The sequence below is a fragment of the Pinus tabuliformis genome, chromosome 2_1 (genome assembly GCF_031772625.1).
Source record: "Pinus tabuliformis cultivar Carrire ecotype Pingquan chromosome 2_1, CPIR1, whole genome shotgun sequence".
Lineage (NCBI taxonomy): Eukaryota > Viridiplantae > Streptophyta > Pinopsida > Pinales > Pinaceae > Pinus > Pinus tabuliformis.
The window spans coordinates 896,774,308-896,790,886 of NC_142299.1; the positions used below are offsets into that span (position 1 = coordinate 896,774,308).

The window sequence follows — 16,579 nt, forward strand, 5'->3', positions numbered from 1 at the left end:
GCATTGAGTGCTTGAACACCAACAGTAGCATTGAGGGAGGTCAGATATTTGAGATATTTAGCACCCGTGTGTATCTTTGTGATTCTTTCCTTCAGTTTTCTAATGCTCCTGCCCATTCGATAGCGGAAAATTATGTTGATGAAAATAAGCTTTCCCTGCTCGCATTCCTCCACTATGTCGACAGCATCAGTGAGAAAATCCTCAAGTCTGTTAAGCCAATTGGTCACTGAACTAGAATTGGAAGTTCTGGTGGCTCTCGCATCCGTCAATAGGCATTTAATGGAATTAACCTCATCACAAATGAATTCAAAATCTTCTTCCCTAATCCCCTGACCAACGCAAATTTGATCCTCCATAACAGTTTTTGCTTCGCTTCTGGTTTCGGCTTCGGGTCATCAATTGAAGTGGTTGGTGCAATCCTCCTCTGGAGCACTTTGATCTCTCGGAGCCCGTTTTTGAGCACATTGCTAAGTTTCAGGCTGGAATCGTCCCTGTTCAATATAGAAGGTTTGTGGATTTTGTCTGTATCTGCTAGCTTTAGCGTTGTTTAGAGTTTCTTGATGTGGGTTTTGAACTAGAGGCGGTGCTCTGTTAAAAAGTTGTTTTGAGTTTCTTGATATGGGGTTTGAATTGGTGTTGGTTTCTTGATTCAGGGTACCCTGTCAAAGAAAGGGCGGAATTCATTTCACCATTAATGGTCATTCGTACTTCAATCTGGTCCTCATCACCAACGTTTTACCCTCCACTTGACAACTGTGTGCCAAGCTTCCGAGAGAGTTCGTGGAGTTTATGGCACCCTAAATGAAGATATTTTCACGTCGAGGAACATCAGCGGTCTTTCCAAATTCCTACATTGGTAATGTTTTCGAAGCAAAAATCTAGTGGCCTTATCTCCGCTTATCCGGTGGAAGAAAGGGGAGAGGCAGTCGACCAGGCTCCGGATCAAGTATCTGGAGGCCACTCTGAATCAAGATGTGGAATACTTCGACATTGATGCACGGACGGGCGACATCATCAATACTATCCGCAGCGACATTGTGGCTGTTCAGGATGCTATCAGTGAGAAGGTCAATTAATCTTTTTCTATGTTCTCAACGGTTTCAATTTATGTCAATGGAGATAGCCAAAATGAACTGGTGTGTCTTATTAATGGTTAATTGATTACTCAGTGTATGTTTGTTTGCTTGACCTTTTCCTTTTATCATTATAGTCTACGACTGGTCTTGAAGAACTCATGAACACCCTTCCATTCCCCTGCTACTCCTCTCTTTGGGGCCTTTTGAAATTGCTTATAAATCTCCTCTTGAGATTAGATTCTGGAAATTTCATTAACTTTGATGTAATTTGGTTCGCAGCTAGGCAATTTCATCCATTACATGGCGACATTTGTGGCTGGATTTGTGGGGGGGTTCATCACAGTGTGGAAGTTGGCTCTGCTGACTCTTGCAGTGGTGCCATGGATAGCCTTGTTTGGAGTCGTTCATACCATAACGATAACCAAGCTTTCCTCTAAGAGTCAGGATGCATATGCAGAGGCTGGTAACATTGTAGAATAGGTGCTGAATTGTTTGATATAATCGACTCCCTTTTCTAGTGAGGAATTGAATTGTTTTTAATGGGGCTAAATTTAATTCAATTCAACTTGTAGGCCTTGGCACAAATTCGCATGGTTTTCTCATTCGTAGGCGAGGAGAAAGCGCTGAAAGCGTATTCTGCGTCTCTGAGTGTGGCTCAGAAGATTAGATATAAGAGTGGTCTGGTAAACCGATTTGGGCTGGGGTCAACTTATTGTGTGATATTTTGCTGTTATGCTCTACTTCTGTGGTATGGAGGATGGCTTGTGACGCACCATGATACAAATGGAGGATTGGCCATATCTACTATGTTTTCGGTCATGATCGGTGGATTGTATGTAGTATACCCAATTGCATGTTTTCTCCTGTTTCTCCACAATTTGATTTGTAGGAAGTGATTTTACAATTTGAATCTGTTGTTGCAGAACATTGGGGCAAGCAACTCCCAGCATGACAGCATTTGCAAAGGCAAAATCTGCTGCTGTGAATATATTTCGAACTATTGATCACAGGCCCAAGATTGATCGAAACTACTCTGATGGAATTACTCTGCCTGCAGTCACAGGCCATGTCCAGCTGCGAAATGTGAGTTTTTCATATCCCTGTAGACCAGAGATACCCGTTCTCAGTTGTTTCTCATTGAACATTCCCGCAGGAAAAACTGTAGCTATGGTTGGTCGAAGTGGGTCGGGAAAGAGTACTGTAGTTGCTCTGGTCGAGCGCTTCTATGACCCCATTGAAGGTATCCAATACATGATTTTACATGGCATTTTCATACCCTGAACTCCGGTTTTTAGTTTAATGAATTGCTTCTCAAAAGTACTGTTTTTAATTTCTGTGAATGAAGGTCAAGTGCTACTTGATGGGTTTAACATCAAAACTCTACAGTTGAAATGGCTTAGACAGCAGATAGGGCTTGTGAGTCAGGAACCGGCATTGTTTGCAACAAGCATTAAGGAAAACATGCTATTGGGAAGAGAGGATGCAACCCAGTTGGAAATGGAGGAGGCAGCCAGAGTTGCAAATGCACACTCTTTTATCACAAAGCTCCCCGAAGGATATGAAACTCAGGTATGTGCTACTAGCTGTAATAACTGAAAATTCTTTGTTGCAGAGATAATTGATTAGTTGTCAGTTGATTGTTTGTTGCAGAGATGGTTGATTAGTTGTTTGGTGATTATGCTTGTTTCCTTGCTCAGTCTTCCATTCGCTCTTTATGACTTGTGTGTGTGAATAACAACAATCTAATATGTTTACCTTGTCATCCTGGAATACCTTCTCCCACTATCAAGTCTCCTTCCCTTCCCCTTCTAACCCAAATCCCCAGGAGTTGAACTATATATCTATGGTTTATAACATTTTTCTTCCATCTCATTGTTCCTTTTCTATATGTCAGAGTTGATAGTAGCCATGGTTATGATTTGTACTAAGTTGGGTTTGCAACTCCATGTTGGTGAAAGAGGTGGCCAACTATCAGGCGGACAAAAGCAACGCATTGCAATAGCCAAAGCGATGTTGAAGAACCCGGCCATACTACTTTTGGATGAAGCAACCAATGCTCTTGACTCTGAATCATAAAAACTTTTTCAGGAAGCCCTTAACAAGTTCATGATAGGAAGAACAATAGTAGTTGTGGCACATCATCTCTCAACCATTAGGAAGGCTGATCTGGTGGCAGTTGTTCAGCAGGGGAGCATTTTGGAGATGGGGACTCACGATGACCTTATCTGAAAAGGGGATGACGGGGCTTATTCAACATTGATCAAACTCCAAGAAACTGCCCATGCGCTTGGTAACAATGCAAGAAAGAATAGTGCCAGGTAAAGGTTTTATCCCACTATGTTAATTCAATAATGGCACATTGTGGTTAACCTATGCAATAGTTTTCTCACTGAAAGTCTATAGAATTGGAATTGTTTTGTTTCTCCCATAAATCCTCTCGCCTTCTTCATAAAATTGTAATTTTTTTGTAGTCCCATAAATCCTTGGGGCCTTCTCTGTAAAACTGTAATTATAATGCTTATCCTCAACTTCTTCTTCATAAAATTATACTTGTTTTGTTCGTCCTTAGATTAGCAGTTTGTGAAATTATAATTATTTTGTTTGTCTATAGATCCTTGGGGTTTTCTTTGGAAAATTATTTAGCAGTTGCCAAGTTTTTCTGGTTTTATTACAGTGAAAGATTTTCCACCAAATTGTTTGGATGCCTTCTCATACAATCCTTCATTTTTTTTTTCCTCAAATTATAATGGTTTTGTTTGGTCTAGAGATAAATCTTTTTTCTTAAATTCTAGTTGTTTTGCTCCTCCCATTAACCCTTATAGTGTTTATTGGTACTTTAGATGTTGCTCTGTAGAAGTTTATGGACTTTTACATTTTGTCACATTCTGAATGACCCACTCATTCATCACCAAGATAGAAAGGAAACTTGTTCTGTACCTTCCATAAATTCTCAGTATTTATTAGTCTGAATGATCCCGGGAAGAAAGGGGAAGTAGAATGAACATAGATTTGTATTCTCGTTTTGATTTTTTGTTTGCTTGCCCATTTCCAGGCCCTCTAGTGCAAGGAATTCTGTGAGCTCGCCCATAATTGGAAGAAATTCTTCTTATGGCTGATCTCCCTATTCCAGAAGGCTTTCAGACTTCTCAACTTCTGATTTCAGCACATTTGTCGATGTCAACTCAACACACAAAACAGAGAAAGTACCCTTCATAGAGCAGGCAGGGTCATTCTGGAGACTAGTCAAGATGAATTCCCTAGAATGGGCCTATGCCCTACTAGGATCCGTAGGGTCCATGGTCTGCGGTTCCATAAGCGCACTCTTAGCTTACATCCTGAGTGCTGTGATGAGCATCTATTACAACCCTGATCCATTATACATAAAAAATGAAATCAAGAAATACTGCTTCGTTCTGATAGGGATATCGTTTGACGCCCTCGTTTTCAATATGGTGCAACATTCCTTCTGGGAAATCGTTGGTGAGAATCTGACCAAGCGGGTCCGACAGACAATGCTCGAAGGTGAACAAAACGGTTTCCGTGAAAAAATTCAGATTGACATGGCATTCTGAATATAGTTTTGGTTTTCTGGTAAAAATACAAAAAGTGAAAAAAATTGTAGGTTTCTGATGTTTTTGGCGTTTTTGAACCAGGGAGCAACAATCCTAAATTAGGAGGTGTATATAGTGCCATGGGGAGGATCAGAGGAGGCAGTTAATCAATGGGAAAAGCAAATGATAAAATTTCATGAAGAGGGCAACGCATTAGGAGTATTTTCATTTACTTATTTTTACTCTTTTATATTTTTTTTATTTAGTTTTATATGTGGAGGAACAATGTTCAAATAAATTTAAGAAGAAATTTGTTTCCTCAAAATGGCATTAATATTGCACTTAGATCTAGACCTTGCTTACCTTGCCATAGTCGTTCTTGTATCAAATCAATTTTATGGTCTCTGTATATGTGTTTCTTGACTGAGTTTTATGCAAAAGTGTTGATTTCCAATTTCTGCAATATCTATTGAGCATAATAGTTGTCAACTTGTGTATTATCAGAGTTGCAGAGAAGTGTTCTATTAAGAATATGTTGAGAAATAGAGTGCAGTCACAATATAATTTTTGTGTTGTAATATCTATCGAGCATAATAGTTGTCAACTTGTGTTTTATCAGAGTTGCAGAGAAGTGTTCTATTAAGAATTGGTTGAGAAATAGAGTGTAGTCACAATATTATTTTTGTGTTATCAAAATTAGAGAAGTGATTCATGGAGAACTTGTTGGATGTAGTAAGACTTGACATCAATGAGTCAGGAAATATCAAGCCAGGCAGTAGCCCTGGTGTATATTTTTCCTGATAAACTAGAGGATTTGCATTGATATACATACTTAAGGTCTATGTAACAGCAGACCTTAACTGGCCAAAACCAGTGCCTGATTATATTTTTTGGGTGGTGATAGGACGGGGCAGTGGACACAAGTTGCTTTAGTGACTATCAAGGAGCCCTATGCTTTAGAAACTACTATCCTTCTTAGTGTAAGTATGATTTTCTTAGTTTATCAGTGTTTGCAATTGTAAGGTTTAAAGGGTAAATTCTCTGTTGTGATTTTGTTACAAGTGGATTTTGGTTGGGATTTGAATTTGCTATAAAGAGATGGAATTCAAGATGTAACTTTACTGATAGTCACATTCAGATTGACATGGCATTCTGAATATAGTTTTGGTTTTTTGGTAAAAATACAAAAAGTGAAAAAAATTGTAGGTTTCTGATGTTTTTGGCGTTTTTGAACCAGGGAGCAACAATCCTAAATTAGGAGGTGTATATAGTGCCATGGGGAGGATCAGAGGAGGCAGTTAATCAATGGGAAAAGCAAATGATAAAATTTCATGAAGAGGGCAACGCATTAGGAGTATTTTAATTTACTTATTTTTACTCTTTTATATTTTTTATTTATTTTTATATGTGGAGGAACAATGTTCAAATAAATTTAAGAAGAAACCTATTTCCTCAAAATAGCATTAATACTGCACTTAGATCTAGACCTTGCTTACCCTGCCATAGTCGTTCTTGTATCAAATCAATTTTGTGGTCTCTGCGTATGTGTTTAAATGTCTGATCTTTCAATTTTGTTTCAAGGTCTTTGATAAATGAGTACCATTCATGGGTAAACGACAATACTTTTTTCCTGTTGTATAGTTCCAAGATCAAGATTGGATCATGTAGATTACCTCAAAGGCCATTTTGGTCAAGGATATTCAGAGTAACCTAGAATAAGATTTTACTTGTGAAAAGAAAGGAAAATAATGAAAAACAAATTTCATTTATTTTGACTATTTTGTAAGAAAAAGTCTTAAATGTAATCTTGCTTTACAAACTGTCTATAAATAACTATTTGCAGAGAAGGAAGATCCTACCCTTTAAATTCTACTTATTCCTGTAGTTTTGTAGAATAGAAGTAGCTTAAAAAGGCCACCTACCTTACCAATGGAGAAAAGTAAAATTTAGATATTACATCAAAATTTAGAAAGTCATACTTCTTAGACTGAAAAATGATTTTCTCAATTAGCCTATGATATTCTGAGGATATTAACATTGTTGTTATTGGACAGTTTGAAGTCCTTGATAAGCAACTGAGATTTTTTGTTCCATTTTGCTGACCAGGCAGTAAAAGTGGTTACAACAATGCTTTCAAAAGGTTATACCCTAGGAAAAGATACTTTAAGCAAAGCCAAAGAGTTAGACGAGAAGTATCAAGTGATGGACACTGCTGCAACAAAGGTGGCAAATTTTGGCAAATTCTTTGGAGAGATATCAAAAGCAACTTTGATTACAGCTGGGCATGCAGCTTGCAACGCAGGAACAACACCTGTCAACAACAGTTATTTTGCAACAGGAGCACTGATGGTTGTTGGGGTTCTTGACAGGGCAGCCAAAGCTGCTGCTAATTTTGGTAATAGGAATAATGCAGCAAGAAAGTAGACTTGAAGTATTATGGCACTATCAAGTTAGAACTGTAATGTAGTGGTGTTGGCCTTCATGTTTATCTGTCTCATAATTAGAATGACAACAACCCGCATTTAAAGCATTTCTCCACCCCTCTCCTAATTAGAAATACAATTTTGGGTTCTCTACTAATTTTCTCCACACCCATTTAATCTAACAATGGACATAGAACATGTATATTTATACCTGTGCGTTGGAAATACCATTTTATACAACAACCTGCATTTAAAGCATTTCTCCACCCCTCCTAATTAGAAATACAATTATGGGTTCTCTACTAATTTTCTCCACACCCATTTAATCTAAGAATGGACATAGAGCATGTATATTTATACCTGTGTGTTGGAACTACCATTTTATACTTTAATGTTTATTATTTTTGTTTTATTATTATTGCTTGAATTTCTTCTTAACAAGTGGTTGTGTTTCTTATGGTTTTAGTGAAAGTATGGGCTCCAATGTTGGCTCTCTTATTATAGAGTATAATTCATCTTTGAGAATTTTTCAATTATCAAATTAGGTTAGTCAATTGCTTAAAATATTAAATTTGTTTCAAAAAGTTTTTGTTACTTTATAGGTTACACACTGGCTTGAAATATTAAACTTATTCCAAAATGTTTTTGTTACTTTATAGATAAGGCATAGATTGCTTGGCTCTATGAAAATAATGAAGGGAAAATACATGTTAATCTGTTACTTGTGCTCTTTGACTGAAAAATACACGGTGAGAGAAAAATGCATATTATGCTAATTGAGGAATGTTTTTCGCTTGTCGAACTTATATTATTGAATTTAACACACTAACACTTTACAACAATGAACTAACAATATTCATGATGAAAATAGCAATATGGAAGATTTATCTGCATAAAGAAAAAGGCAATATGGGAGATTCCAATCACATTCCAAGGCATTTTTTAAAATGTGGATGTGACAAAAGGTTGTTGTGGAAGGTGTTGTTTGTATATGGGAAATTTCTTGATCATTGTGTATAATCCTAATGTTGATAGATATGTCTACTAAGTGGTTCCAGTTAATGGGGCATTGATTTGAGCGTTCAATATATTTGTATTCTTTATCAAAGTATTCTTTTGTTGTATTTGTGTTCTTCAATTTATGCCTTACGGCGTTTCCTTTGCAACATCTGGTGCAAATGCTAGTATACATACTATTAAAAACTAATATATGATAGGGTATGAATATATTATGTTATGATGGTATTGATACCTAATTTACAATTATCACTCATTGAAATTGCTTTTTAGAATATATATATATTTTTCGCTTTTAAGATAGAATATTTATTTTTTCTTTCTAAATCATATGAATATATAACTCCAACCTTTTTTGTTTTCCTTAAAAAACAGATTCTATGAAAAAATAAATTTATTTATTTTATATTTTTAATTATTTTTTAACAAAGAACATGATTGTGTACATAGCCCCAATAAATTTAAGTATTCATTATATATATTTTAAATTCTCCAAACTAACGAGACATGCAATATTTGTTTAATATCATATTTTTTTTTTAATTAATTAAAAAATAGAAAAACATAAATGTGAACTTATATTTTAGAATAATAAAATAAAAGTTAAAATACTTATTACATATTTTTAGGTCTAGAGGCGTTATCTAGTTTAGTATGGTAGAGGTGTCGTAAGGTTTAACATTTTGACTTGGTCAAAATAAAATAAAACAAAAAACATAAAATTCTCCAACCCAATATGGTAGAGATGTTGTAATTTCTTGTTTAACATTTTTCAACTCCAACCCATGGTTTTTCCCATGGTATTCTTCTCTAACGTAGTTTGTTTAAAAGATAATAATTAAATCATCCTAGATCCATCTTAACTCTGAATCTACCAACCCTGAGAGATCAAATATATTTTCACTCTAAAAGAGGTTTTCATCTCAAGAAATTTGATCCCTCTCTACTCTTGGTAGATTTGAAGTTAAGATGGATCTAAGTTGGTATATTAATACTTAGTGATCGTTCACTATATAATAAACCAGCCTAGATCCATCTTAAATCCAGATTTACCAAGAGCTAAGAAGGATCAAATCTCTTGACCCCTCTCAGCACTTGGTAGATCCGGAGTTAAGATAGATCTAGACTTGTTTAATTTCATCCTTTAAATAGGCTATAGTACATGAATATCATGGGTTCCTCATTATTTTAGTTTAAAGTTAATTTTATTTTAATGTAGTGTTATTTTTAATTTTATTTTATTTTGACCAAGTAAAAACATCTAAGGTAGGGTTATGTTGTATTTTACGTTAACCTAATAAAAATGTTTACACGACATTACATTTACATTACAATATCTCTACCATACTAAAATGGAGAGTGCCTCTTAACACAAAAAGTGTTTAACAAGGTGATATTTGTTTCTTTTTAACCAACCTAGATCCATCTTAACTCTGGATCTATCAAGCGCCGAGAGGGATTAAATCTCTCGAGGCGCAAACCTCTTTTTTGAGTGCAAAACTTGAGGAAACGTTTGTACCTCGAGAGATTTGATCCCTCTCGGTGCTTGATATATCCGGAGTTAAGATGGATCTAGGCCGATTTCAGTCGTGTGCCACCAAAGAAAATCTAATGAACATATGATTAATTTTATCAATAATATGTAAATTCGTCTAATATTAATATAATCATTTTAAATATGCTAAATATGTCTCGGATTAATCTGGTCATTTTAATTTTAAATTTGCTTAGAACTCAGTTTGTTGAGATGATAAATATTGTTAATAACTTTAATGATGAAATACAAATTTTGAATGTAAAGTGCGAATGTAAAAGTGTTGAATGATAGAAAATGTGAATGATAAGAATATCAATTACAAGTAGTCTTCATTGTGATTAACCTCAAACTATTTTCTTCTGCTATTCTTATTGCCACCCTTGTAACTTTTGTCATCTTTTCATATCGATTGTCATCTTTTCATATCGATTATATGAAAAGGAGAGGTTAAATCGTAAACCATTTAAATCTTTAGCTCGAGCTATTGTAGTAAACATCACACCTTGTGTCTCTCTCTCCAATATTAATAGGTTGAATTACTATAACACAAAAATCAATGTACATTGTCAAGAATTTTTTGTGCTTACACTAAAATTAATGCACAATGTTAATCCAATCACTTTAAAATTAATGTACCATCATACATCCAATTACATCAAATCAGAAATCAACATCTACACTAAAATCAATGCATCTAATGCAAGCAATCAAATAAGATTAGAAAACAACATTTACACTCGAATCAATGCATCTAATGCAAGCAATCAAATAGGATTATAAATCAATATTTACACTAAAATCAATGCATCTAGTGCAAGTAAGCAAATAGGATTATAAATCAACATTTACACTAAAATCAATGCATCTAGTGCAAGTAAGAAAATAGGATTATAAACCAACATCTACATTGAAACCAATGCATCTAGTGCAAGCAATAAGATTAAAAATCACCATCTACACTGAAATCAATGCATTTAGTGCAAACAATCAAATGGGATTAGAAATCATCTACATTGAAATCAATGCATTTAGTGCAAGCAATCAAATAGGATTAGAAATCACCATCTACAACGAAATCAATGCATTTAGTGCAAGCAATCAAATATCATTATAAATCAACATCTACACTAAAATAAATGCATCTAGTGCAAGTAATCAAATAGGATTATAAATCACCATCTACATTGAAATCAATGATCTAGTGCAAGAAATCTTCTTCCCTATCTCCCCCTCCATCTATATCCATATCACACTCCGTCTCTCATTCTTTGTCTCTCTATCTCAATCCCCCAAACACACACGGTCTCTCACTCCATATCTATCAATCTCTCTGTCCCTCCCTTCTACTCGCCATCTCTCTCTTCTTCCCTCTCTTCACTTTCCATCTATATCTCTATCTCCCTTTGTCTCTCTATATCGTCCCCAAAACATACACTCTCTTTCTCCAATCTATCTATCTATCCCTCTGTCCTCCTCTCTCTCTCTATCCCTCTCCCCCACTTCTATCTCTCTTCCCTCCTATTGTCCTCTCTCCCTCTCTCTCCATCTTCCTTATCACTCCCCCCCCTCTCTCTTTATTTCTTCTTATCTTCCTCTCTCTCCCCCTCCAACTCCGCCTCTCTGCTCTCTCACACCTTCTCTCTCTTCCTTCTTCTCTCTCCATTTCTCTCTCACCTATCTCTCTCTCTCTCTCTCTCTCTCTTCACCCTCCAACTTTGTTATTATATCCCTCTATCTCTCCTCTCTCCTTCTTTGTGTATTTTTCTCACCCCCAAAGATACACACTCTCTCTCCATCTCTCCCTTTCCACTCCCTCTCTCTCTCCACTTCTCACTCTCTATGTATTTATTCTTGCCTCCCTCTCTCCTCATCTCTCTCAAGTCCGCTCTCTCATACCTTCTCTCTCTATCTCTCTCTCTCTACCCTCCAATCCTCTCTCTTCCCCATCACTCTCCTCCTCTCTCTCAAATCTCGTCTCTCATTATTCCTCTCTCCCCCTTTCTCTCCTACCCCCCTCTCTCTTCCCCCATCACTCTCTCTCTCTCTTCCCTCTGATCCTCTCTCTCTGTCTCCAATTATGTTACTATATCCCTCCCTCTCTCCTTCTCTCCCCCCTTCTCTCTATCTCTCATTCTTTGTCTCATTATTCCACCCCTAAACATACACACTCTATCTTTATCTCTCCTTTGTCACTCCCTCTCTCTCTCAACTTCTCAATCTCTCTGTCTTTCTTCTTCTCTCCCTCTCTCCCCCTCCAACTCCATCTCTTTATCCCTCCCTAACTCCTCCTCTCTTGCAAGTCCTCTCTCTCATCCTTCCTCCCTCCCCCTTTCTGTCCTACCTTCCTCTTTCTTCTCCCATCTCTCTCTTTCTCTCTCCGCCCTCCAATCCTCTCACTATCTCCCTCCCTCTCTACTTAACTCTCCCCCCCTCCATCTTTGTGTCTCCCTCTCCCTCTCTTACCCTTCTCTACCTCTCTCACTCCTCTCCCTCTCCCTCTCTCTCTCTTCATTCCTCCTCTCCCCTCTCCTTCAGTGTATGTCCATCTCTCCTTTGTCACTCCCCATATCTCTCCACCTCTATCACTCTATGTCTTTGTTCTTCCCTCTCATATATATCTAGAGTTAATATATATCATGATATATTAATATATATTATAATATAACAAATTTAATATTATATTAATCCAAATTTATTAATTTTAATAATATTGATATTATAATATATTAATATGAATATTAGATTTAATAATAATAATAATAGTAATCTTCTAATATTAATATTAGGATCAATAATTTTTTTGCATGGTATTGATAATAATTTCGCCCATAGGTTTCACCTAAATAAAACCTCTTTTTTGAGTGTTAGTAAGTATAAATAGGTTCATGGAGTAAATATAAAAAGAGGTTTTATTTATTTACCATGGTTCATTTATATTTTTATTTATCATATATCTTTTATTTACCATGGTATTTGGCCCATAGGCTTGGTTGCGCCGCTCTACAACACGGTGTATGAGGGAGATGTTGTCACGCAACGTTACATTAAAAAATATTAAAAAAATATATATGTGTTCTCTAATATATATTGTATATGCTGAAGATATGTGTAACATTACTTAAAAGCAAAAATTAAATAAATTAATTAAAATGAAAAAAGTGTGTTGGCTAATATTAACAAACTCAATTTTGAAAATGATATATACAGAATTTAAAAAGAGATCGATTAACTTATTTGTCGAAGTAAAGGAAGCAGAGAATTCAATTGGGCATTTCCTGTAATAATAACCAGGTAAATTTCGTGGCGTTTAGGTTTTTGGTTGTGTGATTTCTGTAATAATAATAACCCGGTAAATTTATATTTTGTGGCTTTCATGTTTTCGATTGTGTGATTTCTGTAATAATAATAATCAGGTAAAATTATATTTCATTGCATTTAGATTTTCAATTGTGTGATTTCTGTTTAATTTTAAAATTATTTACTTTTTACTATACCGGTTATGCAACTATAATACAACGTTAATTCACTATATCCATTTATCACAAACTACACCAAAAAGCTTTAGAAAACCGGTCTTTATCGCCTTTTTTTCTTCTCAGATCATCCTGCATGCACGTATCTCTACTGTGTTCACCTATTTACTTATCCTTACGCATTATATTATAGGCTTATATTACCCATGGGCCATACATACAAACTGTAGATTTCATCACTTGCTTTCTGTCGTCTCATAAATAAAGTCAGTTTTATTTTTACTTGTGAAAAATGTAATGTTTAAATGCACTTTTAGGGAGTATTATTTTTATGTGTGAGTTGTAACAAAGTGATTATCATCTAGTTATAATTATAATTCGCTATATACATTTTATATTGGTAAAATTAAGTATGGATATTCATATTCATTAAATATTTAATTTATTTGTAATATGATGGTAAATATTATTTAAAAGGCATAGTTTTATGTGCTTTTTTTAGTTTTGCTTTGTTAGAAGTGAACATATTATAAATTATCCAACCCATTAATGAAACGAATTTAAGAGCGAAAAATTGATAAACTCTAATTACTTTAATTTAAGAGTTAAGAGATTGGACATTATGAAGAGCGACTGGGAAAACCTGCTCCGACGATTTTTTTTTTTAAATTAGGCAAAGGGTTTCAATGTCGGAACTAGGGTTTCCAACTTTAGCTTAACAGTTTAACGCCTGGGCTAGGGGTCTCCATGGGGAGAAGGCCATGGTCTCTGCGCTCACATGGGGTCTCTTGAGGCAGCCGTGAGGCGTATTAAATTATAGTCCAAACTTGTTTATTGCGAATGGCAGTTGGCATTGTTTATTTCTAGTCTTGGCTTTGGTAACGGTTGGCGCGAACCTCATCACATTGTCTTGGGGTCTCCATGTTTTCCGGTGGCGGTTTCGATGGATGTAATGGAGGTGTTGCATGTAGGAATTTACAGGGTAAGTTCCTCAGAAAGAATACCAAAAGGACACCGCTCACAACCAGATCTCAAATCAATACACCAGTATTTTTGACGTGGTTAAAACCCTCAGAGTGAAAGGAGGGAAACAGTCCACGGCCTGTCCCAACGTGGGTACAGACAATTTATTAATCAAAGAATGAAAATTTACATAAGCTTCTCTCATGCACGGATTACCCGAACAATGACCCTCCATGCGCTTTAAATAGAACTCATGGACCAATCGGGTGTCAAGCCACGGATCAAGTGTCGGTAATACCGAGGTGAGAGTGAACCGTCGGATCACTACATATCGTGACCGTCGGATTGTAAGTTACAAAATGTACAACGGTAAAGAAACACACTTTACCTAACTCTAACCTAACTCTATGCTAGACCAAGTTGAACTTAACTATATCCTATGTGTCGGAATATCCTAACATCCCCCCTTAAGAACAACTTGGGATAGGATTGAAGGATTTACAAATATGACACAATAGGAGAAGGAAGGAGGCACTAGAGCCTATCCCCCCTTAGTGACAACTTCCTGAACTCCAAGCATATATCGAAGTTTAGTGAACTTCGCCTCTGTGAGAGCCTTTGTGAAGATGTCTGCAACCTGATCATCCGTTGGACAATATTGCACTTCAAGAACATGGTCATGAATGAGATTTCTGATGAAGTGCATGTGTAGTTCAATGTGTTTGCTGCGCTGATGCTGGACTGGATCTTTGCATAGCTGAATGGCACTTTGATTATCACACCAAAGTGTGGTTGGATGCTGCTGCTCAAAGCCAAATTCTGATAGGATCTGACGAAGCCACAAGGCTTCCTTACTAGCTTCCACGGCACCACGATACTCTGCTTCTGCTGACGAAAGAGAAATGGCAGCCTGTTTCTTACAAGCCCATGTAATAGGTCCTGAACCAAGAGTGAAGACATAACCGGCAGTAGACTTCCGATCATCAAGGTCACCAGCCCAATCAGAATCAGTGAAACCAACTAACAGAGGAGCTGCTTTGGCACTGTAATGAATCCCAAACTGTACTGTACCTCGAACATAACGAAGTATTCTTTTAGCTGCTTTCCAATGACTTTCACGGGGGTTTTGCATAAAACGAGCAACAAGGCCAACAGCAAAGGAAAGATCAGGACGAGTATGGGTTAAATACAAGAGTTTTCCGACAAGTTGACGGTATAAGGTAGCATCAACTTCAGGAGAAGTACAAGAGACTGAAAGTTTGACTCCAGACTGAAAGGGAGAGGGGGCTGGCTTACAGTCTTCCATGTGAAAATGACGAAGAATATCACAAGCATACTTGGACTGGGAAAGGAAAATACCTTCTTGGGATTGCAAGACTTGAAGACCGAGAAAATAGTGTAAGTGTCCTAAGTCTGTCATTTCAAATTTCTTTTTAAGGCTGGACTTCACATGGTTTATAAGGTTGGGATCACTACCAGTAAGAATAAGATCATCAACATAAAGAACAAGGATGATAAGAGAGTTGCCCACTTTCTTGGTGTAGACAGTATTGTCAGAATGACACCTAGAAAAGCCAGATTCTAAAAGAAAGCTATCCATTTTGGCATACCAAGCCCGAGGAGCTTGTTTGAGGCCATAAAGGGATTTCTTAAGTCGACAAACGAGGCTGGAGTCTGTTTGTATGAAGCCAATGGGTTGTTCCATATAGATTTCTTCCTGCAAGTCCCCATGCAAGAAGGCAGATTTAACATCCATTTGATGGACTTCCCATTTTAAAGAGGCAGCAAGGGAAAGAACAAGGCAGATAGAGTTCATTTTGGCAACTGGAGAGAAGGTTTCAGTGTAGTCAATGCCTTCAACCTGTGAAAAGCCCTTAGCAACTAGACGAGCCTTATGTTTATCAACTTTCCCATCTGGTCCATACTTGGTTCTGTAAACCCATTTGCATCTAACAAGTTTGCGTCCCTTTGGTAGAGGAACAAGATCCCATGTATCATTTGTCATTAATGAATGATATTCTTCATTCATAGCTGCTTCCCAATGTGGATGGCCTGAAGCTTCTGCAAAAGTGTCAGGATCAGGATTTACTGGAGCTTGAGCCAGTAAAGAAGAGGCTCTTTCAAACTGAGAACGTGTACGTCGCTGATCTGTAGGATCACCGGCAAGATCACCTGCTGCATCCCGAGTAGCACGGACCCATCTTGGAAGTTGAGGATCCTGAGAAGGTGGGGGAGGATTATCATCCTCGCTTTCATCATCAGAAGAAGAAATGTTTTCAAAGATAGAAGAGATAGGAAGAGGTGGCACATCCGCCGGACTAGGCTCGCAGGCCGATTTATTTTCATCAAATTTTACATCTCTTCTAATGATAACATTTTTGGACTTAAATGGAATAAGTCTATAACCTTTTACATCTTCAGAATATCCAACAAAAGTACATTTCTCACTCTTAGGTTCTAAAGCTTTATGCTTTTCATCTGGAATATGGGCCCATGCTTCACTTCCAAACACACGAAAGTGACTTACATCTGGTTTAAT

General features: G+C 36.7%; 1 pseudogene; it reads left to right on the forward strand.

Moving 5' to 3' along the window:
* The first annotated feature begins 694 nt into the window (after positions 1-694).
* Positions 695-4,648, forward strand: LOC149203545 (ABC transporter B family member 1-like; annotated as a pseudogene).
* Positions 4,649-16,579: the final 11,931 nt, after the last annotated feature.